Source organism: Lasioglossum baleicum, chromosome 12, assembly GCF_051020765.1.
Source record: "Lasioglossum baleicum chromosome 12, iyLasBale1, whole genome shotgun sequence".
Classification (NCBI taxonomy): Eukaryota; Metazoa; Arthropoda; class Insecta; order Hymenoptera; family Halictidae; genus Lasioglossum; species Lasioglossum baleicum.
Window position 1 is genome coordinate 9,599,093 of NC_134940.1, and position 21,613 is coordinate 9,620,705.

At 45.1% G+C, this 21,613-nt stretch overlaps 2 protein-coding genes across 3 annotated transcripts in view; one reads left to right on the forward strand and one right to left on the reverse strand.

The window, feature by feature from the left end:
- Positions 1-21,613, forward strand: part of Ush (Zinc finger protein ush) — a 218,778-nt gene that overhangs the window by 94,272 nt on the left and 102,893 nt on the right. The window lies entirely within an intron of this gene.
- Positions 1-21,613, reverse strand: part of LOC143214284 (uncharacterized) — a 38,213-nt gene that overhangs the window by 15,463 nt on the left and 1,137 nt on the right. The window lies entirely within an intron of this gene.

Genomic DNA, 21,613 nt, shown 5'->3' on the forward strand with positions numbered 1-21,613 from the left:
GGCGTCCCCGATATATCTTCTATCGATGGTATCAAACCAGCGCGGCTCTATCGTCCGACGACCGGAAACAAAATACGATCGAGAAACACTTTTCGTTCGCGCGATCAAAGCACTTGTCCGTACGATAATTAATCGATCTTCCCGGTTGTCTCGCATGCATTCGATCAACCCGCCGATTGCATTCTACTTTTACAACATATTATATGTATACATATACATATATACTAGAGCGTTACCGGGTTACTTCATTCGCCGTATCTTGGTCGATTATCGTTTCATTAAGTCTCATCGCGCAAGCATGTTTATGCAAATTCAATTCGCATTTCGCCAGCCAATCGCCGTAATATTTCAAACATATCTTATTCTGCGCCGTAGTTGTATTTTCACGAAGCGATTGAAAAACAAGTCGGTACATTCTTCATAGAGACCTTTTCTTTTTAGTAGGATTTAGTATACGGACATTAATGAACGCTAAAATGTTTTTTACAAAATGGTGGTGTACAGACGCGTCTTCAGCCGGCCATTTTGAAGACATCTGTCGAAGCGACAAACGCAACGCCGTCATTTTACAAAGAAAAAATTTTCTAAAAATGTTTTCATACGCTACGATCTATAGAACGCACTGCACTGATCTATCTGTCAAATCGGCTATTGCATCGCCATTTTGTGAAGGGAAAAGACGAGAAAAATAATTTCATACTCCTCGAGATCGGCGCAACAGATCCAACTAAAAAGTTTCACCTTCGATCGTTTGTTTTGTTAAAAATAAAGGAACAGTTCTAAAAGTAGGTGTCAGTTGTAGCCTGCCTTCAGGATGTGCATTCGATCGCGATCTTCGCAAATACTTGTGGCACACGTTTAGGATCGGTATCGGGGCAGCTCTCTCTCCGCCTTGCTGTCAGCTGCGGCGATCAGCAGCCTCGAAGCGCTTTCTTGAAACGACCGTTTCGAAAAAGCAAATGAAATCGCCGCTCGTAATATCGCGTTACAAACTGCGGCGGCGCGTGTATCGCGCGAGATATCGAGGCGTATCGCGCTTGTAACCACCGCGGCGTTACGTCCGCGCGTTCCTACCGATCTGATACGAGCCGCGTCGATCTCGTAAATCACGGGCCAAAGAATCGCTAGGAAAAATCGAAAATAATTGCGCGACCGCCCGTTCGGACGTTTCGCGAGCGTTGAGTCGCGAGAAATCGATATCGATTCTGGAAATCGGCCCGGCATTTTCCGCGGATCTACGCTATCCGTAACGAAACGACGTGACCCGACTTCCCGTGCAGGTCATCGTTGAAAAATTGCGACGATGCGTTGCGCAACTTGTTCGTCGCGTCGGCCGAGTTACTCCCGATTAGCGCTGGAAACCGCTCCGTAATACGCGATTTTAAATCGAACGATCGCTATCGCGACCGAGCATCAACGTAATTACGACGCAGCCAGCTCTCGCGACGGTTTTTCTACGAACAAAACGAGAACGATCGATCCGAGATCCTCTTTCGTCTCCCTCCATCCCGAAACCGATCTTAATTTGTCGTTAATTATTCCAAGGAGACGGCGCGCGCGTTCATCGTGATCTCGGCTCGACCGGCTTCTTCGTCCTTCCTCGGTAGACAATATTCGAGCAAATGATAGGGGTCGACGATCGAACAAGATCCTGCGAGATCGAGCTCGATTATTTAATCGCATGATCTGATGCGCCGCGTAAATTGGTTTTCCTTGAATCGTATAATTCTACAATGTATCTACGCGCGCAATCGTTGCTCAGCTGGGATAATCGACGACGGCTCTAAAAATATTTTAATTTGTTCGTAATCGCGGATAAACTGAGATTTTTATTGTGTGGCGATCGCGTGGTAATTGAACACTTTATTTATCATCTACGCGCTGCCTTCCATTGCTCTCTGTTGTATTTAACTGTTTTGAAATTGTGTTCGGAGCAGAGTTGTGCAGAATTACAATTGTATTACTTCAGGAATTATAATTACAAAGTAATTGAATTACATTGTAATTCAGTCATATTGTAATTTATAATTCAGATCTTCGTTCAATTAAATTACAATGTAATTCGTAATTACAATTGGAGTACAATTATAAAATACTTTGTAATTAAATTACAATGTAATTTGTAATTGCAATTGGAGTACAATTATAAAATACTTTGTAATTAAATTACAATGTAATTTGTAATTGCAATTGGAGTACAATTATAAAATAGCGTTACGTATTATGAAGGAGGACGTGAAATGCATACATTGAAACTACGCCGCATAGACAGCAAACAAGTATAATATATGAAAGAAAAACATAAAAATATACCGCACTTTTTCAAAGTTCTGGGCTATAATTTGGAGAGCTGTATTTTAATTATAAGGGCGTCTCAGCTGAAGGAGGCCACCTAAATTTCTCCTTTGTTTTTAATTCCAAAAAAGATATTTATGGCATAATTTAAATGGTATCGAAGGAGGAATATCATAGAAAAACAATTTCTTTCGTCCGGTTATTTTTTCATAGTCTTTTCAAGTTTTTCTCACAAGAAATACAATTGAATATGCTTAAGTCATTAACAAGATGGGATAAAACAAAATAAGTTCTCCCGATAAAAAATAACGACGACCTTGAAAAAACTATGAAAAAATAAGTGGACAAAAAATTGTTTTTCTATGATATTCCTCCTCCGATACCATTTAAATTATGCCATAAATATTCTTTGTGTGCCAGTCAAAATAAAGGAGATATTTAGGTGGCCTTCTTCAACTGAGACACCCTGTATTGTATTTCAATTACACATCTGATTAAAATACTTAGTACTCGTATAATTGAAATACAATGCAATTCAATTGTGTAATTGAATTGCAATGTAATTGAATTAGCACAACTCCGGTTTGGAGGAAGAAATAATTGGTAAGAGAGTTTATCTACCTGTAATGTGTACATTTTATCATAAATTGAACACGACCACGTCCAAGTAGACCAAGAAAATCCACAGAGCCATTAATAATTAGACTTGCAGATCTGATGCATTTTTTATAACAACGTAATCCTCACAATCAATTCAGACGATTTTTATTTTGCATAAAACATCCGCAGTCGAATAATGAACTTCGAAGATCGACGACCAGCGCCGGGTCTAAGATCGCGGATCCAGGCGCAAGGATCTCGCGATTTTTCAGCCGATACAGGGTCTATCGTTAACGAGCATCTCCTCTTAATGCCTCTTCCTGCTCTCCAATGTTTTATTACCCTCCACCTCCTTCTGGATCATTTTTTTCTCTCGTTCGTATCTGTCGTTCTCGAGGCTTCGCTCGCTCCCCGATCATCCATTCCGGCGAGCTCTGCTCTCGATCCCTCGATCCCCGGGAGCGTTTCGAGAGTCCGGGACACGTTTATCTCGCCGGCTGATCGCGGTGCCTCGCGATAATTGTGAAATATTAATAATAACGAGGAAACGGGTCCGGAATATGGCGGCCATTCGCGCGACCGAATCGTATCTTTGTACGGTGTCGAAGGCTATTTTCGCGATCCAGGATGATCCAGGACGACCGAGGGATCGAAGACGACCACAGCTGCCACCCTGCACCCTGCTTATTTAACCACGCTAATAATATCGTTATGCAAATTCGCAGCGGATCGAACGATTCCGGCCGATTCGATCGCCGGACAACGTAATTCAATCCTCTACGGCTCGTGGCGAGATAAATGTCGGAAAATTAGAGGTTCCGACGGTTTCAAGTAGCCACGCGAGAGATGGTTAATTGAATCGAGAGCTGGGAAGGGCCTGTGATTTTTTCCTTTATTTTTCGAGCTTTGTGTGCCTCGATTTGGTACGGTGTACACTTTTTGGGCGATCAGGAGGATATATTTTATGGATCTCTCGCTTGATAAAATTCTGGTACAAAGTCTTTGATCACTATAAATTATTTTATCCAGTTTTACAATGTGTAAAATCATAAAACGATAAAACGAAATCATAAGATGATGTATGTACTTGCCGTCATAAATCCTGGACATGTCCAATAATTTCTGGAAATCATTTACAACGAAATACCGTTCAAGCAGTGGATGGAATTATCAATGTTTATAAACGAACATATTTAACGATATATTTAACAAAACATATTTACGTGTAACTCGAACGATGTTCAATCAACGACTGACAAATTTTCCATACAAAACGCTCCCTCGTGCACAGTTATTTCATTATTTCGTTCAACCAAATTCACTTATGTTTCTTTCTCAAATACAATATTTTTTATCTGGCCACTTAAACTTCCGGCAGAGTAGGGCAATAATCAACTAATATTTAAAAATGACTAATAGTCTTTTTGAATGTTAGTCGTAGCAAAATAGTCATTAGTCAAAACTTCTTGATTAGTTAGTGATAACTAATTAATAATATTAATGTATGTTAATCGCACAATAGTGACTGATGACTAAATATTGATGACTGATCGTCAACTACTAATTCACTAATAAGCAATAGCTAACGATTACTGAGAGCTGTGACTAACTATTTTCCATTTAGTTATCACTAACTAATCAAAAAGTTTTGACTAATGACTATTTTGCTATGACTAACATTCAGAAAGACTATTAGTAATTTTTAAATATTAGTTGACTATCGCCCTACTCTGACTTCCGGTTCTGGTTTTTCTGACTTGCGTGTTTCAAAGAGAAAACACATTTACAAATTGATTTTACTGAAACGAACAGGAATCCCCTGGATAATAATAAACACAGCCAACCTGGCGGCTTCATTCGAATTGATTCAATTCGTTCCATCGAGGTTTTCGCAGAGGAGCGTATCTCACGCGGCGAGGTCGTCGCTCGGACGTTAAGATCCGGGGAGTTAATAAATTGATACCGAGGGTAAGGTGATTTAACTGGTAATTGGCTGCGAGTGGTTGGCTCTCGATGACTCCGGTTATCGATGGGAACCTGGTTTTTTCACCCCCGGGCTGTTTGTCGAGTAACTATTCAATTAACGTATCGTTTCGTCTCGGATGGACGTGCAATGGCCACCATTGCCTCCGTGCAGTTGTCTCTTATTCGCTGGTCAACAGGGTTACCGATCTTCATAGCTCTCCGATCGATTCTCCAGGCCTTGGTTGTCTCACCCATGTGTTGTTAATTGAGGAATTTTTATTGTCAAATGCAGAACAGGAAAGTCAATCATTTCCACAGATCGTGGACTTTTATTTTCGAATTTAAGACATCATTCTTAGCTTGAAACGAAGTTGGCGAAGTTGATGATAAAGAAAATGATGTTTTATGCTGTATGTGCAATAATGTGCATCTAAGTGCTCACCATTTTGCAAGATAAGTGACATTGTATCACACCTTACAACTTGAACACTGAATAATGTGTCTCCCACCAATCTTCACCAAAGCTACCCCTTAAAATGGCTCCTCGCATAATCGGAACGATTCGATCCAACTAAAAGATTCTCAAGGTCGATGGGACATTATGCTACAATTTCAAAAACGAAGTTGATGAAATTGATGTTAACAGAAAATGCTAGTCTTTTGTGTAGGTATACATATTGTCTAAGTGTTCACCAGTTTGCAAGATAAATGACATCGTATCACACCTTGCAACTTGAACACTGAATAACGTGTCTCTCCCCAATCTTCACCAAAGCTACCCCTTAAAATGGCTCCTCGCATAATCGGAACAATTCGATCCAACTAAAAGATTCTCAAGGTCGATAGGAGGTCGATGGTTATGCTACAATTCAAAAAATGGAGTGGATGAAGTCGATGCTAAAGAAAATGATATTGTTTTGTGTGTGTACATTGTCTAAGTGTTCACCATTTTGCAAGATAAATGACATCGTATCACACCTTACAACTTGAACACTGAATAACGTGTCTCTCCCCAATCTTCACCAAAGCTACCCCTTAAAATGGCTCCTCGCATAATCGGAACAATTCGATCCAACTAAAAGATTCTCAAGGTCGATAGGAGGTCGATGGTTATGCTACAATTCAAAAAATGGAGTGGATGAAGTCGATGCTAAAGAAAATTATATCGTTTTGTGTGTGTACATTGTCTAAGTGTTCACCATTTTGCAAGATAAATGACATCGTATCACACCTTGCAACTTGAACACTGAATAATGTGTCTCTCCCCAATCTCCACCAAAGCTACCCTTCAAAAATGGCGCCAACTAAAGGATTCTCAAGGCCGATGGGACATTATGCTACAATTCCAAAAACTTCGGCGAAGGTATCCTCTGTTTGCAAGACGCATCCCAGCACCAGGTGCTCGCAGGGAAGGACAGAAAAAGCGTATCGCGATGAAAGAACGAGTAAATCGGTCTCCGAGATTGCCTTTCGCATGACTCTCTGGCTGCCGGGGTAGCTTCGTTGCGTATATGCGTGCGTTTCTCCTGAATAATGTAGCCAACCTTTATCAGCATAACCTCGAACGAGTGGCGGCCGGGCCCGAGGAGCTCGCAGATACTTGGCTCATTCGCGGAAGATCACCGAAAGATTAGGTATATATCCTCGTCCCCGTTCGACTTATCGGATCGCCGCTTGGTTCGCCGCAAATTCTCTCTCTCTCTCTTCTTCTTCTATGTTCGATTCGTCCATCGGTCTAGAGCTCGTCGACGATTTATCCGGCGGACAGCGTGCTCTCCATCGGTTTCCCGATCCCGTGGATTTCCTTTGTCCTGGAGACCGATCTTTCGCTCCTACGACTTCGATAAACCAAGAAATTTTGTTTACACATTTGAGAGACTGGAGAAATATTTTAAGCAGACATTGTTAAATAAAACGTCTCGAAATACAGCCAGCTCGATGCGCGACTTGAATCGAAGGAACGCGTTCCAACCCCGTCTCCGATTTCGAGGAGCAAAAACTTGAGAGTCTCTTATTGCGAGCGCGGAATTAGCATCGGCGTAATAAGCGATATCGCAGGATCGAGCTATCATAAATTCCTCCGCGGCCGGAGATGGCTCGGCTCGATAAAAAAGGTGTGCAGAGGCACATGTACGCACACGAATGGATTCGCTAGCGACGAGTATAACGCGCAGTACACGCGGCCCTCTCGATTGCGAATAATTTTCCCTAGGCGTAGGGCGAAAGGCCGGGGACGAAGAGTAAAACAAGGGAGGTACGAGAGAGAGAGAGAGAGTGAGAGAGAGAGAGACAGAGTGAGAGAGAGGGGGGAGGGAGGGTGGGCTCGATTTTTTTCTCTGCTGTGTCGACGAGCTACTAAGCCGACAGGAAACGAAGCGGGAGATAGTCCACGAGCGGCGACGCCATTGCAGCGAGATAAAACAGCGATAGGGAGATCAATGAAGGCGATAGTTGAAGTTATTACCGGATAGAGGAAGCGGGCCGGGACGAAGACGGAAACGGACGAAAAAGAGAAACAGACCGACCAGTTGGACGTGGAACGGACGAAGAGCGAGCCATCACGAAACCCTGGGGAAAGAGAGAGAGAGAGAGAAACCGATTGTGGGACGAAGACGAGGGGAGAACTCTCGGTGACAGAGAAAGAAAAACGATGCGTTCGAGTTACGGGACTGATAGAGACGGATAGATGGGGTGGACGGGCGGTTGGAAGAGTTCTCGGTGCTCGCACGGAGACCCGATAAGCAGAAACAGTTATCAAGGAATGGAAATGACTGATAAAGCCGCCGGCTCGCCGGCGCTGGAACGTTTTTAATATTACATTAAGGCGGGATCGCAACGGCCGCGACGGAATTCGCCGTCGTCCCTTCCCGCCGCGTCGGCCGGGGTCCCCGGTTGACGCATCGTCTATGAACACGCGAAATTTCACGGCCAGCCGGACGATCCGCGACGATTTAATTAACGAGATCGACGCCTAAAGGATTAGATAAAGCCACGGGGAAACGGGATCTAGGGAAAAACTGGCGACACACGATCGATTTCAGCGATAGTCGCGATGTCGAAGAGTTGGCGTTTACGCGTTCGGCGTTGAGAGTGCATGATTTTCAATCGTTGTCGTCGAAGGGACAAGATACAATGGCCTAATAACTTCCCCCTTCATGCTTTACAATTTTTACATTCATAGAGAATGCAGAATGATATCATTCGGGACAAAAATGTGTCTTCGCAAAGCATGAAGGTCATTTCAAGGTCATTGCGTTACACACGTACGAATGTCAAACTACAAATCGCCCTTTTAGAACAGCATTCTGCTTACCAAAATCCAACATCTGCCAAGATCAAAGTCTGCAAAACATTTTTAGTCTTCCAACCCTTAAAACAAATAGGAGAAAAATTACTAAAACCACGAGCGCGTCTAATGATGAACTGAACGGTCTGGAAAGGCTGCTGGAAGTTTGCGTGGCGCATAGTGAACTGACGGGACGATTTGCGAGAGACAATTAGGCCTAGAATGGCGCGTGTCTTGCCGGGCGGACGCGGACGGCGCGACGTCGAGCGAAAAATTCCTTCGGCCGGCAAGGACACCCTGGGATAGTTTGAAACAGAGCGATTCCCGTTTCAAGATACACACACACACACACAGGGACGCAGTTCCGCGGTCTGCACTTTCGACGGTGTCAGAAAGGGAAGGGGGGCAAAGATGGCGGGCACGAGAAGGAGAGGCACGAGGACGTTGGTTATCTGGCGCACGTCAAAACGGCGCAAAGTTGTTCCGGCCGAGAGAGGCGTATCTCGGTCGCAGCAGGTTGTACGCTGAGAGACTTGGTGGCACAGATACCGCCGCCTCAATGTCAGAAGATAGCAGTCTGAGGACTCTCCGCGAGCACCCGTCACCGGGAATGACTACTGTGCGCCTTTGACTCTGTACACGTCGTTGCACCTCCGCGGACCTCCGTGTGGACGTCTCCTCGGGTCATCTTGGTAACCTCGATCGCGTTCTATCGGCTCCGACACCCGCGGCTCGATTTTCTTGCTGCCTTCGCTCCGACGTGCTCCGATTTTCGAACTTCCCCGCAGAATTTCGTACCTCTCGAATCAGAACGTTTTTATCGTCCGCTGATAATTTCGCCGCGCGGAAGTTCCGCTATTTATAGCCGACGAAACTCGACCGAATGTAGGTTGCGCGATTTCGTCCTTTCCTGCCCGCTAAACGTCGTCTGCAGACTATAAAAAACCAGTGGACAGAGAATTGTAATAGTATGTGAAAGAATGTAGCGGTGAATCTAATTTTAAAGTGTCGATACGTGGGAAACGACATTTGACGTGAGGGTGGCGTCAACGGTACTGACCGTGAATTACATAGTACCGTCGATGAGGGTGATAACATTTATAAATTCTTCAGGTACTTCGCATGACAGCTGCAGTGGCGTTAACAATCTTCTATATCGCTGACCTTGAACAACCTTGAAGAAACGTACTTATTAAAATCGTGTTGGAAAGCATAACAGCCCTTTTGAAGTACATTTAGAAAGAGGAAAATTGTGGGAGAAAGAGCAGAGAGAATTGAATTCACTGGAATACGTTTGAATATGCTAGACTTCAGTGGCAGAGGAGTAGGAGACGATTAGGCGAAAAGTGGTCCAGACGAGTCCATAGATATTCTGATATAGCCCGGCATGGAATTCGGAGGCCAGAGAAGAAGAAGAAAGACTGTGGAGGAGAGAGAAGGGGTCCGCGCTCAAGACAGACGAGTGTCAAAACAGTTGGACTCGGGTCTTTCAGACCGGCCACAATGACTCTCGGATCGTCTGTCGACAGGGCAGCTCGATCTCGCAAACAAGTTTCTTTGTCTACCTTGCGAGGAAAGAGTCGGCTACCTGTACCATCGATCGCCGATCCCCGATCTTTCCGACGAGATTATGCGGCCTTGGAATCAAAATCGAGTCACCGCAATCAATTAACATTCTTGGCACCTGATGACACGGTTTTCCATTTGTCGCCGCTACCGAGACTTGAAAGCAACCTCTGCACCTTCGATCTTGAGTGATCTCCGATCAAACTAATCGTTTGAATAGTTGTTCGAAATACTTCTCACTCAATTTTTTATAAGAAATGCGATCTCATCTTTAAATCAGAAGATCACGGGGGTTTCAAGGTGGGGTTTAGAGGAGAGTCAGGGATGATTTTAAACTTTTACGAAATAAGCGATCTTGCTCTATATCTCTTGCTCGAAGAAGCGCCCCAGACGGTATCAAGCGTCGCCACGAGGGAGCAGCAGCAAGGCCGCCTTTAGGGACCATCAAGCGTTCACCTCGGCGAACGACGGCCACCGTCCGGAACAATGATCCCGGTTATCGTCATCGATTACGTCGCCGTGGTAGTGCGCAATTTGCCAAGCGGAGGTTGACGTTCCCGTCGTGACGGTAGCAGTGGCGGGATGATATCGGGTCGCTCGGTTTCCACGGGGTCTTGGTTATCCGCGATTTTCTGGAGTCCGCGTGGGGGCAGCCGGCCTGAGAAACTCCAGGTAGCGCAGGTATAAAGCGATGCGCTGGCAGTCGTTTGACGACGGCTATGAATAATTCATGGACGGCGTTTCCTCATACAGCTCGAATGCTCTTCTGAGAACGTGGCAGGACACAGGAAAGCGACGATAACGATCGCTCCGTCCCCCGTGGCCCCGCTGGTTCGCTCCTCGCCTTCTCTCGCGGCTCTCTTGGCTCTCTCGAGCTTCCTCCAGCCGGGAGAATTCGAGAGAGAGAGAGAGAGAGAGAGACAGCTCAGGAGAGACGGAGAGCAAGATAGCAAGGGATAGAGAGAGACCAGAGTCTCTCTTTCTGTCTTCCTCTTAACGATCTGTCCTCGTCGCTCGCGACCCGGGCTCATCTCCGTCGGATCCGAGTCGAGCCGAGTTGTGAGTCGACTCGCGCTATCGAGCACGGCGGATGGCTCGTCACGATGCGTCAGTGCGTCAGATAAAGTCACCGGAGCGCTCCCTCTCTCCACGTCCATGAATCCGTATCCTCCGCGCGTCATTCCCGTTGTGTCAGGCATCGCGCCGCGTCGCGTCGCGCTCTCGGCTGTCACGCTCTCCGCTCCGTGTCCTACATCGACGCTCATTCTTTCCCCCCTTAGACTAGCCTCTACGCCACCGGATCCCGAAAATCGACCGATCCCACCGATCTACCGATCCTCCGACAGATACCAGTCCAGAGCGCACTTCCGGCTACCGAGCTTCCGGGCTTGACGCCCGCGCCCCGACGCGATCGCGCTCCGCTGCGCGAGACGCTGCCACGTCGAGATGATCGATTTTTATTCAACACTTCTTCACACCGTCAGCAAGATCGATATCTGACCGCAATTATTCATGCGATAAATCCTTTTAAATTTGTTCACGCATTATTCATTGCATCGAATGCGCGGACGTAAAAGTCACAAATGCCTTTGCAGCCAGCATGCAAAACACCTGACGAATTAGGAAATGTCATCAACATCATCGACGCCACTGTGTCGGCCACGTTCAGTACCGATGACGCCACCCTGGCGTCAAGGTGTTATTCCCTACTTTATAAGGCGCTAGTATGGAAGACTTTGATACTTGATCTAGTTATTTAAGAAACACGATTTTAATGTTTCGAGAACTCTTCGTCCGTGAATAATGCAAATTCATAATGAATAATGCAAAATTATGTAGATTGAAATTTCGTCCGAGTCAATAATATTATAAAGAATTACTGTTCTCCGCACCAGGACCACAATGTCGTCTGAACGATTACCAATCTGGTCAATACAGATTAATTTTTTTGTCAACGATTTTTTGTCGTCCATGGTTGGACAGTCACGTGGCTTATTGAGGTTAATAGCCTGTATTTACATGTTTTGAATGTTGAAACGCGCAATTAGATTGATAATGATAGATCGGTAACAGGTTCTTTATCTTTTGAATTGTAAATTAATGGGGCAGATGGAATGTGTGTGGTCACGTCTAGAAACCGACCCGATAGGTTTCTGATTCCATTTATTCGGAATTTAGTCTTGATCGTGAGTCTAGATTATTCCAATAAACGATGATGAAATTTACTAATGAGAAGGTATTTATTATTCCTGACGATACTAACCGAGTGTTTCTTTTCTGTTTTAGGTAAGTTGATGAAATATCTGGTAGCGATTCCTGATCGATATTCGTGAGTACGAGATTCTTTTGAAATGTTACAATAAATGAAAAGGATAAATGCAATTCAGTTAATAAAATATTGATGAATCATCGCCGCTTTTGAACATCAACTTGATATTCGTCCTCTGTCGGAGAACAATAGAATCATGGATTTATGTTCACTTGATTAAAGCAGGAATTGCAACAAAGCGACTACGTTGTTCGCCAGCATTTTTCTTGGCTGTACAATTCAATTCTCTCCTTAGGTGTAATTAATTGGTAGGACCATGAGGGTCGAAATTCTTTCCCGTTCCACCGGAAACCACGCTCGCCGAATGTTTTTGCTTCTTCGAAGGAACGTGCGCCGTCGTTTATCCGTACGAAAATCATACGTGCGCGATAGGCAAAGTACGCGACACGATTATCTCGCCGTTTCGATCGTGTACACACCGTGTGCGTTTTGCGTGTGCGTGGGTTCACGGGGGACACGCGTGTGTACCGTTCCTCCCCCCTGTCCTCCTTTGGGTGCCCCCTTTTTTCCTCTTCCTGCTCTCGCGTGTATTACGCTCGCGCGTTTCTGCGCGTACTCTCTGTACATACCGTGTGGCTCGATGAAAATCGACTCAGGTCTTTCCATTTTTATCCTTGTTCGGGTTTATCTTAATCCCACCCATAATCCGTGGCGGATTATGCTACATGAAATTCAAAATTCATAGCTCGGTGATAGGCACATTCAACGCTTAGCAGTCGATACATAACTAGACTGCGGATCTTTATACAAAATAAAACATGTTTGGTTTGATTTGAAGACACAGGAGCCAAATAAAAATTTAATTCTTCTTTCGATTTATCTTGTTAAGGTGAAACTAATACACTGCGCGCCTTAAATCTTTTTAATACCCTCACTGTTTTAAATTGTATGTACCCATTTTTGCCATAAATGCATAAAATCCGCTGTCGATGGATAACTATAGCGATTACAGTCGGTGGCATTTTTTAACAAATAAAAGGAATACATGTTCTCTGATACTGCATTCTTCTTGTGTGTTTCTATATTTTGTGTTAATGCAGACTTGTACTAAAATATTATTACTATTGATTGGACACTAGGATAAGTATCCATCAACTTCAAAAATGAAAACCATGAGAAATAAACACATGTTCTTTTTATTGTTCTTTTATTGTAGTGAAATATTATTACTAGACTGCGTATCTTTATGCAAAATAAAAATTGTCTGCATCGATTGCAAGAAATAGAAACCAAATTGAATGTTGTTTCTTCCCTTAATGATTTTAATAGAGGAGAAATCATACATTGACATCTTAAAATTTTTAAATTTTCCAACCATTTTGAATTTTACCTACTCAATTTTGCCATAAATGCATAAAGATCCGCAGTCTAATTATTACTATTGATTGGACACTAGAATTAGCATCCATCAGCTTCAAAAACGGGAACCATGAGAAATGAATACATGTTCTTTTCATTGTTCTTTTATACGGCATTCCTCTTTTGTGTTTTTATATTTGGTGTTCATATTAGTATTAATTGGACACTAGAATTAGCATCCATCAGCTTAAAAAATAAAAACAATCGAAGAAATAAATTAGAAACCTCTAAAAATCCATATTACTATTAATTGGACACCAGAATTAGCATCCGTCAGCTTCCAAAATGAAAACAATCGAAGAAACAAATTAGAAGCCTTTAAAATTAATTAAAAAAAATAAATGGAAAGAATTATTTCGAAACGACACTGCGGTCGAGGGCAAAAAGTCGTGTTTTAGGGCAGAGATTAAGGGTTTGTTGTCCCTCTTTCGCCACGATGAAGGAAGAAGAAGGTCCCAGCCGGTGTCGGACGGATTTTTGCGAACCGCCCAGTAGAGTAACAGCAGCAGGACGGTTTTGTCGTCGTCGTTACGCGGTGCATGAACGTAGAACATCTCCGTGGTCGTTCCTTTTTCGTTCGTCCTCCGTGGCCGGCCGCTTTTTACGGCCGCTATCCTCTACCACGATCGCTGGTTAGACCCTAATCTATTTCATTTCGTCTCGTTAACCAACGCTCCGGGTACCGGTGTCCCGTTCTTCCGGCCAGGTTTTTGCTAGACGCCTCGGCGCAGGATTTCCCGAGGATATCAGAACCAAAGAAGCGAAAGCGATACATCGGACCTCGGTATCGAGGTCCGGATAACGGGACAACCAGGCGAGAGAGGGAGAGAGTGAGCAAGATTCCGATTCTTTGCCAAAAAGTACGTTAATTCGCGAAACCAGTCGTCCCCGGCGCGCACAGACATTTATCTCGCGGACGACTGACTCACCCGGGTCTCCTCGGGCTTTATCTTCGCGTTTGCCTAGACGGTATTGTCCGCCCGTTATCTGCCACTATTTACCGAAGAAGAAGTGGTCGATCGAACAAGATACCGGGCCCGGTCATTGTCTAAACTCGTTCCCCACCGATCTTGGATCTCTTTATAGTCCGTGGCCCCCGGTGCAAATGCCGACTTCTTTCGCAAGACAACATTGTAATGAGAAGAAAGTGTCCCCCTCCGGTCGATCAACCAGCCTGATACCCGATACACGTCAGCGGGCTACGATACTCCTGGTCATTCAACCATCTGATAGATCGCTAACGAGATTACCAGCGTCGGCCGTTCTGTTGTTCTTAATTTTCACCGGTTGCCATAGGCGAGACTCCCTCCCCTTCGCTCTTTTCATTGGACACTTGTTCTACGACCAAATACATCTGTTCTAAATCGTTACTTTTCAATTTCGGCTCCATGTTGTTTAATTGTTTCTATCCGGTAGCTGTCGCTTATTTCTGTGGTTGTGAGGTAAAACAAAAAGCGCATAGGATTTACGTATTTACGCGGGCTTCTTCCTTAGAACCACAGATTTAATCCTCAAAAATAGTTGCATGAAAGAGATTCGGATAATAATTCACCCATTTTTTTTACAGGATAAATTGGCGAATTATGTTTTATTTGTAACGTCACATTTTAAAGAAATACATGGCGAATACATACTTGTGAAATAAGTAAATGTGTGAATTTTCATCCTGAGGAACGTATAAGGGTTAATAGGCTAAGTTTGGACAATTTCTTATGAAGTAGAATATTATTTTGCAAGAAAATAACGTTGATCGAAGGTCCCACTATTTGAGTATTATTTTTTCTGAGAACCTCGACCACCTCCAGAACATGGTGACAGGTGTATCTCGTGTACTGGAATCATTTTATTCTAAAGAATCTCAACAATATCACTGCATCCATCCCTCATTTCTCGAACTGAATCTGTCCTTCGGTGTCAAATTGACACAGTGATAAAAGATCGATGAAATAACAAGGTAAACAGTTATTTTTCGAGGTTCTTTTATTCAAATCGATGAGTTAACATTTACTTATCTCAGGTTATTCGGTTGTGTTTCGCGTTAAAATAAAAGAGACGAAGTTTCGAAAAAATTTACCTACAAACAGCAGAACAGTGTAACTTATTTCGGGAAAACTGTGTCAAATTGACACGAGGGACGGATGAAGGTTATGGTACCACTATTTCGAATATAATTATTTCAGCCCCTTGGCATCAGAATCGACAGAAGTCCGGTCGACAGAATCGCGTTCTCAGGAGATACCGATCATCGCGAGTTCTAGAACATTAACAGGGGTGTGTGTGGTTATGCTCGAACCGAGTCAGAGTATCGTTTCATCCCCGCAGAGATAAGTTTGCAGTAGAAGTGGCCCGCACCCCCGTTCCCGCGGCAGTGTTCTTCGAGTTCTCAATAAACCGCCGCCTAAACGCGTTAAACGAATAGAAGCAGCGCGGCGGGCCGGTCTATCGCTTGTCTGCCTCGCCTCTCATTTACGTCGCTGCTGTCGGGAGTAGCTAAGCCCGAGCGCACAATAATTCTATCTATCTATTTATCTTCTTCAGCCTTCAAAAGAAGAGAACAATGACGCAGCTCGCGAGACGTTCGGCAATTTGTTGCGGAGAGAGAAGGCGACCCGACGCGCAACAGAGAGAGAGAGAGAGCGAGAGAGCGAGAGAGAGAAGCAGAGCGAGAGTGAAAGAGAGAAAGAGAGATTAGACAGAGGAGGAGGTACGGTAAACAGAGAGAAAGCATCGGGAGTGAATGATAAAAGGGACAGAGAAAGAGCGAGCCAACTGGCGCGACCGAAACAGATAGAGAATGAAAGAGGAAGAGAGAGATAGAGGAGTTGTACGCAGTCGAGGTAGCCTCTATCCACTGTTGCGATCTAATCTCCCTCGGGAATCTGGCATCCTATACCGGTATCGTTCAGGGAATCTCTCCTCCTCCGCCTCCCACTTCTTCTTCCTCCCCCGGTCACCCCCACGTATCTCAGCGCTGACTATGTCCTAGTTTATACACACTTCGATATCCTTGTGATAACGCCCGTTTCTCCCCCCCTTCTCCGTTCCACCCCTCTTTCCCCCGTCGTCTACGGTGCTAACGTCGGGCTCACAGACGCTCGCAATTTCTCGAATGGTCCTCTCCGCCCCCCGACCACCCTCGCCAGCCGATACTGTTGACAGATAAAAATGTTTCGTGCACGGCTATCGATCCTCGACGAAGATCCCGCGATCGCCGGCCACCGATAGGATCGGAGATCCGCACGATTACGCGCTGCAGACTTCGGGGGTCGATCGGGGGCTGATTCTGATAGGGGTTGCTGGGTATGCGTTGGTCGATCGTTAATTTTTTGAGGTTGGTGGATGGTCGAAAACTCTCTTTTCGAGAGATATGTTTGTATTTCTTATAATTTATACACATTATTCTTTTCTACGGAATAAATAGGGTTTATATCACTCCTGCTCATTCCTTGCTCTGGTGTTTACATAAAAAATCGAAGCACACAAGTGTTTAACTGCCGTGTACGAGGGAATTAATAAAGAATGTGACGAAGGAAGGCTTGACAGCAACGGCGTCCCAATTTTTCCTTCATCGTCGCACAAGACAATATCGATCGGCGTGGTGAAGTCAACAGTCTGTCACTGTAAATTTAGAACGCGAGAATGAACGGTAATTTATTGAGCCAGCCCTCCCACCCCCGTGGACGCTAAAGGAAAACGCGAAGGCAAATAAGGGTGGGCGGACGGGGCACACGTTGAACAAACAAGCCAGCTTGAAATAACGCGCTCGCCGCATCGGCATCAAGTTGAATATTCACCGAGGCAGCGACGCGAGGCAGATAAGGAAACGTTCGTGATCTTTCGACACAGATAACGGGACGGAACTATCGATGATCTCTCCGCTGGATATACATACGTCGATACGAAACATATTTTCCAGGTCGGCACGCGGCGCGTCTCGCCGCGTCTGATTAAAGCCTGCTTATCTTTATTGTAATCAGGCTGCTCGTAAAAGCCCCGATCGCGCGAGCACACTCCGGAAATGCTTCCGTTCGATTCGATCGATCAAGAAAATGGGGCTGCCTCTACCCTCTGCCTCTCTTTGCGACGGGTTACATCAGTTATAGAATCAGATTTTTCGTTTAAATGTAAAAAAATGTGTGGTAATAATTCGGCACTGATTTGTTCAAGGAGAATCGTGCGTTTAGAAACAACAGCAGGGGTGCAGTCCACCCTCTGCATCCTTCTGAAGAGTTAGGGTTGCGTCGATTGTGGAATTTCAATTCAGCATTTAGAAACAGCAGCAAAGGGTGAAATCCGCCCTGCCGATTGAAAGCGAAACTAACGGAGGGCTGCGACTCATCTTTGAAAATAACCCGAGTCACAGAAATCTTCGATTTTCAGCCCGACCGCTTCGCGGAACCAGAACCAGCCGGCACGGGGTTCGCAAAAAGGCCGAAAAAATTCTCCCTCGAAAATCGAATCCGCTTACAATGCACGATGCGAGTCGCTCGCGATTCGAATCGAGGGGGCCGGGTCCGTGAGCGAACTTCGCTCGAAAACACAGGCCTCGAAAGGAAATAGAATGCCTGGTGGGGGTGGGAAGGGGGTAAAAAGATCGCGGAACATTTCGCAGAAAACGAGACCGGCGCGAGAGGGAGAGAGAGAGAGAGGCGGGTAGGATAGAAAGAGAGGCGAATATATACGAGTGGTGTCGAGGCTGGAAAGCCTTGAGAGTTGCGGCGCCACTGGATGGAGATAAGGGAGCGTTATCGGCTGCGCGGTGGCTTTTATCAGCGATCGCGCTCTCCGTTTGCCTCTCCCACCCACCCCCCTCTCCCTGCCCCATCGTTGTTCGCCCCCTCTCTCTCTGTTTCTCTATCTATCTCGCTCGCACCCCCGCTCCCCTCGTATAGCCTCGGTTCGCGGCTCAGCGATGCTATCATCTAACTAGCTCCAGCTACTGATTCTATCTCGCGTACCCACCCAGCAGGGCCGCCAACCGAGACCAGGGACGTCGCACGAAAATCTGGCGCCCGATCCGCGACGTCTTTATCGGCGAGACGGCTATCCGTTTCCCACCACTTGGATCCTCGAGGATCCGATCGATACCGAAGCGGGGCTCCTGAGAATCCTCGATCCTGAGGACCTTGGTCCACTTCAAATACAAGACTATCGGATTTTGAGAATTTTGTTTCATCCTCTTTTTTCCAGCTGAAAGAAGAATTTGAGTGTATCGTGTATCCAGTGTCGAATAGCCCAGTTGTTGGATGAGCATTCTATTTTGTAATCTTCTCGTATTTGTCTTTTAGGGAGGTTTCTGAAACTGGAGCAGAAAGAGCAATTTTTTCCAGGTTTTTGCTACCCGGAGATTGGAGTCTAATGTGTGTCTGGTGTCGAACGGTTGAGTTGTTAGATAAGGATCATATTTTATAACCTCGTTTTATGTGTCTTTTAGAATGTCTCTGACAAGAGAATTTATTGTAGTTAAAAGATTAGAAAGGTGTAAGGATTGAGGAAATTAGGACATGTACGTACAACTTTGTCTGGTATGTATTTTAAGAAACTCTTCGAGTCCTCGGCCTGGAACTTCAAACTCCCATTATCCAGAAAACGGAGGTTCGAATTTCTGACAGAACTCGCCGATAGCATCTGGAGCAGCTAGCGGGGTTGATAGAAATCAGCTGGACTATTTTATGCAAAACAGTGCACGGAACTATCTGAACAGCAATTATTACTCAATTAAAACCGTCGGATCTTCCCAGAACTCATTTCAGGGCTGAAATTCAGCGTTATCAATGCGGTGTCCGTTCCACTCGAAATGATCGGGCCGCCACGGGCCCGTTTCTCCCGAGGCAAGACCAAAGTGGACTTGTCAGGTTAACGATCCCCAGCGTCGCCACGCTGCGTTGGCTCGATTATAAAATCGACCGGGCCCCGGCATGCTTGTCTTCTCTAGATAGCGATCGCGATCGTCAAACGGACAGAACATTACAAAACGTACCATTACGCGATTTCATATAATCGGGTTTCAAACTCACCATTCCGTGCGAACGCCGCGGAAAAGAGAGTACGTACTTGCACTCTTCGGTTGTGCTAATTACAGGACTATCTACACCCTTGATCTAGGATCTACGTACTGGGACGTTCCCTGTCCGCGGTGAAACTAGCGCTCATTAAATTTACGCGAGTCTAGATTTTTATATCGAGTACGGCATCCCTCTTTATATAAATTTTCTTTGTTGGTCCGTTCGCGTATTGTCACTTGCGGGAACATCGTGGGACTGGCAGTGGCATTGTTGGCAGAGATGGGAGAAACCAGCGTTGGTGCATTTTATAAGCAAGCTGTAATTGCCTGTTTCCGATCTTCTATTAGTTTATTCTCCACCAAGATATAGCGTTTATTTAATTAGTTGTTATGTCAGTCTTTATCGGCTTCTGATGTTCGAATTCTTTATCGTCTGAATACTTTCCACAAAGAATTACTTTGCGTTAAACCAACCTCTTTTTTTCTTTCTTTTTTACAATTTAAGGACTGTTAGGGAAACATGCATTTACGCACACCCTAAAGATGACGGTCGGGGGAAAGTGTGCGGCTCGACACGGTACTCTCGAATATACCGGGCCCATACTCACTAGAAAAACCTGACGGTTCAAGACTCAAAATTGAGACCCAATCCATCTTCTACTGGTTCACATAGCTTTGGATCTCTCCCACCACTGTTCTTGTCTTATGCGTTAAACCAACCCCTACGCTACGCGATTTACTGCACATTTCAATAAGGATTCAGTTGAGCACTGAAACTGTGTAATTGTTGTATTATCCGAACAATCGTGTTCCACTAATTAACACGGATAATTAATCGAAGTTCTATTGTATTTCAACCTCATACCGATCTTTATGGTTTCCCATAAGGAACAATTCTGCACTTGTCAATATACAAATATAAAGTGTACATTTCTGTACGTCGTTAGAGTTGGACATTAATTGAGATTAAAAAAGAGATCGTCGAAAAATCGACGATTGATTCAATCGATTGATGAAGTTAATCGTCGGTTAATCGTTGATTAAAAAAAATAAATAAAAGCACGTAAACAGAGTTTGTATTATACATATATAGACCAAATGACAATACACTCAGTTTACATTTTTTTCAGTATTCATACAGTTTTGATCCCGTATTTCATTTCGTAATTTCAACAGTTAATCATTAATCAATTATTCGATTGACGATTAATAATCTTCAACCGCAATTAACGACTAAACTATGAGATTAATGGTTAATTGCGATAACCGATTGAAGTAGAAATTTAGTCGCCAATCGTTGATTACATTTTTGCCCAACTCTGTACGTCGTGAAGTCAACAAAAGGATCACAGACTTAACTCAGACCTTTCGGTGCAGCTCGAGAGCGTAAAAAACGATGTTCCTGGAAGCCAGCGGTTTCCGAAAAGGAGGAGGCGTCCAGTTATCAATTGGTCGGGAAGAGAGGGATCCTTTTACGACGCGTCTAGTTAGCATCCAGGTACGACTGTAAAGCTGCGCGAGGAACACCTGGCGCGCGGCGTCGGCTGGCAACGTCTTCATCCGCTAATAGTCGTCGGTCTGAGAGAGTAGTCGGTCCCGGTGTTACGAGGGGCGATGGTGGTTTTACAGGTTGCGTGGCGCGCGGCACGGTTGATCTTATAGTGTCATTTCTTTTATTAGCACACCGTGCCGGCGATAAGCTATCCCGCGAAATGCGTTTCTGCAGTTTCTGCCGAGCGACGCGGTGCGGACGACACGGCTCCGTAAGACTTAGTCACGGCGTGTTGCGTCTCTCTTCTTCTTCGTGTGTGTCTTCTTGTCTCTGTTCATCCTCCCCAGGAACGTTCTCCTCTCTGTCCCATCCGCCATCTTTGTTGCACTCATCGCGGCCGGAAACCATCCGAAGAGAGCTCTTTTTCACGGTTTCGTTGCCGCGCGGTTCGATGCCGCGCGCATTAATCCCGAGGCCTCGTATCGCCCTCTCGGATCTGAGAATTCTGGGAATGTCCCGATAGGAAAATGAAGCCTTTATGGTTAATACACGGACATCTTTTAGCTTCGCGGAACACGCAGGAAGCCGCGCTGCGATTTCGAGGGAACGCGTCCAGAAAACGTTTCGTATCGTCGCTTCTTCGGACCGAACGATCATTTGTCGGGCCCCCGTTTAATTGACGGATTTAATGCGAGCTCAAAGTGCTGTCGGCCCTGT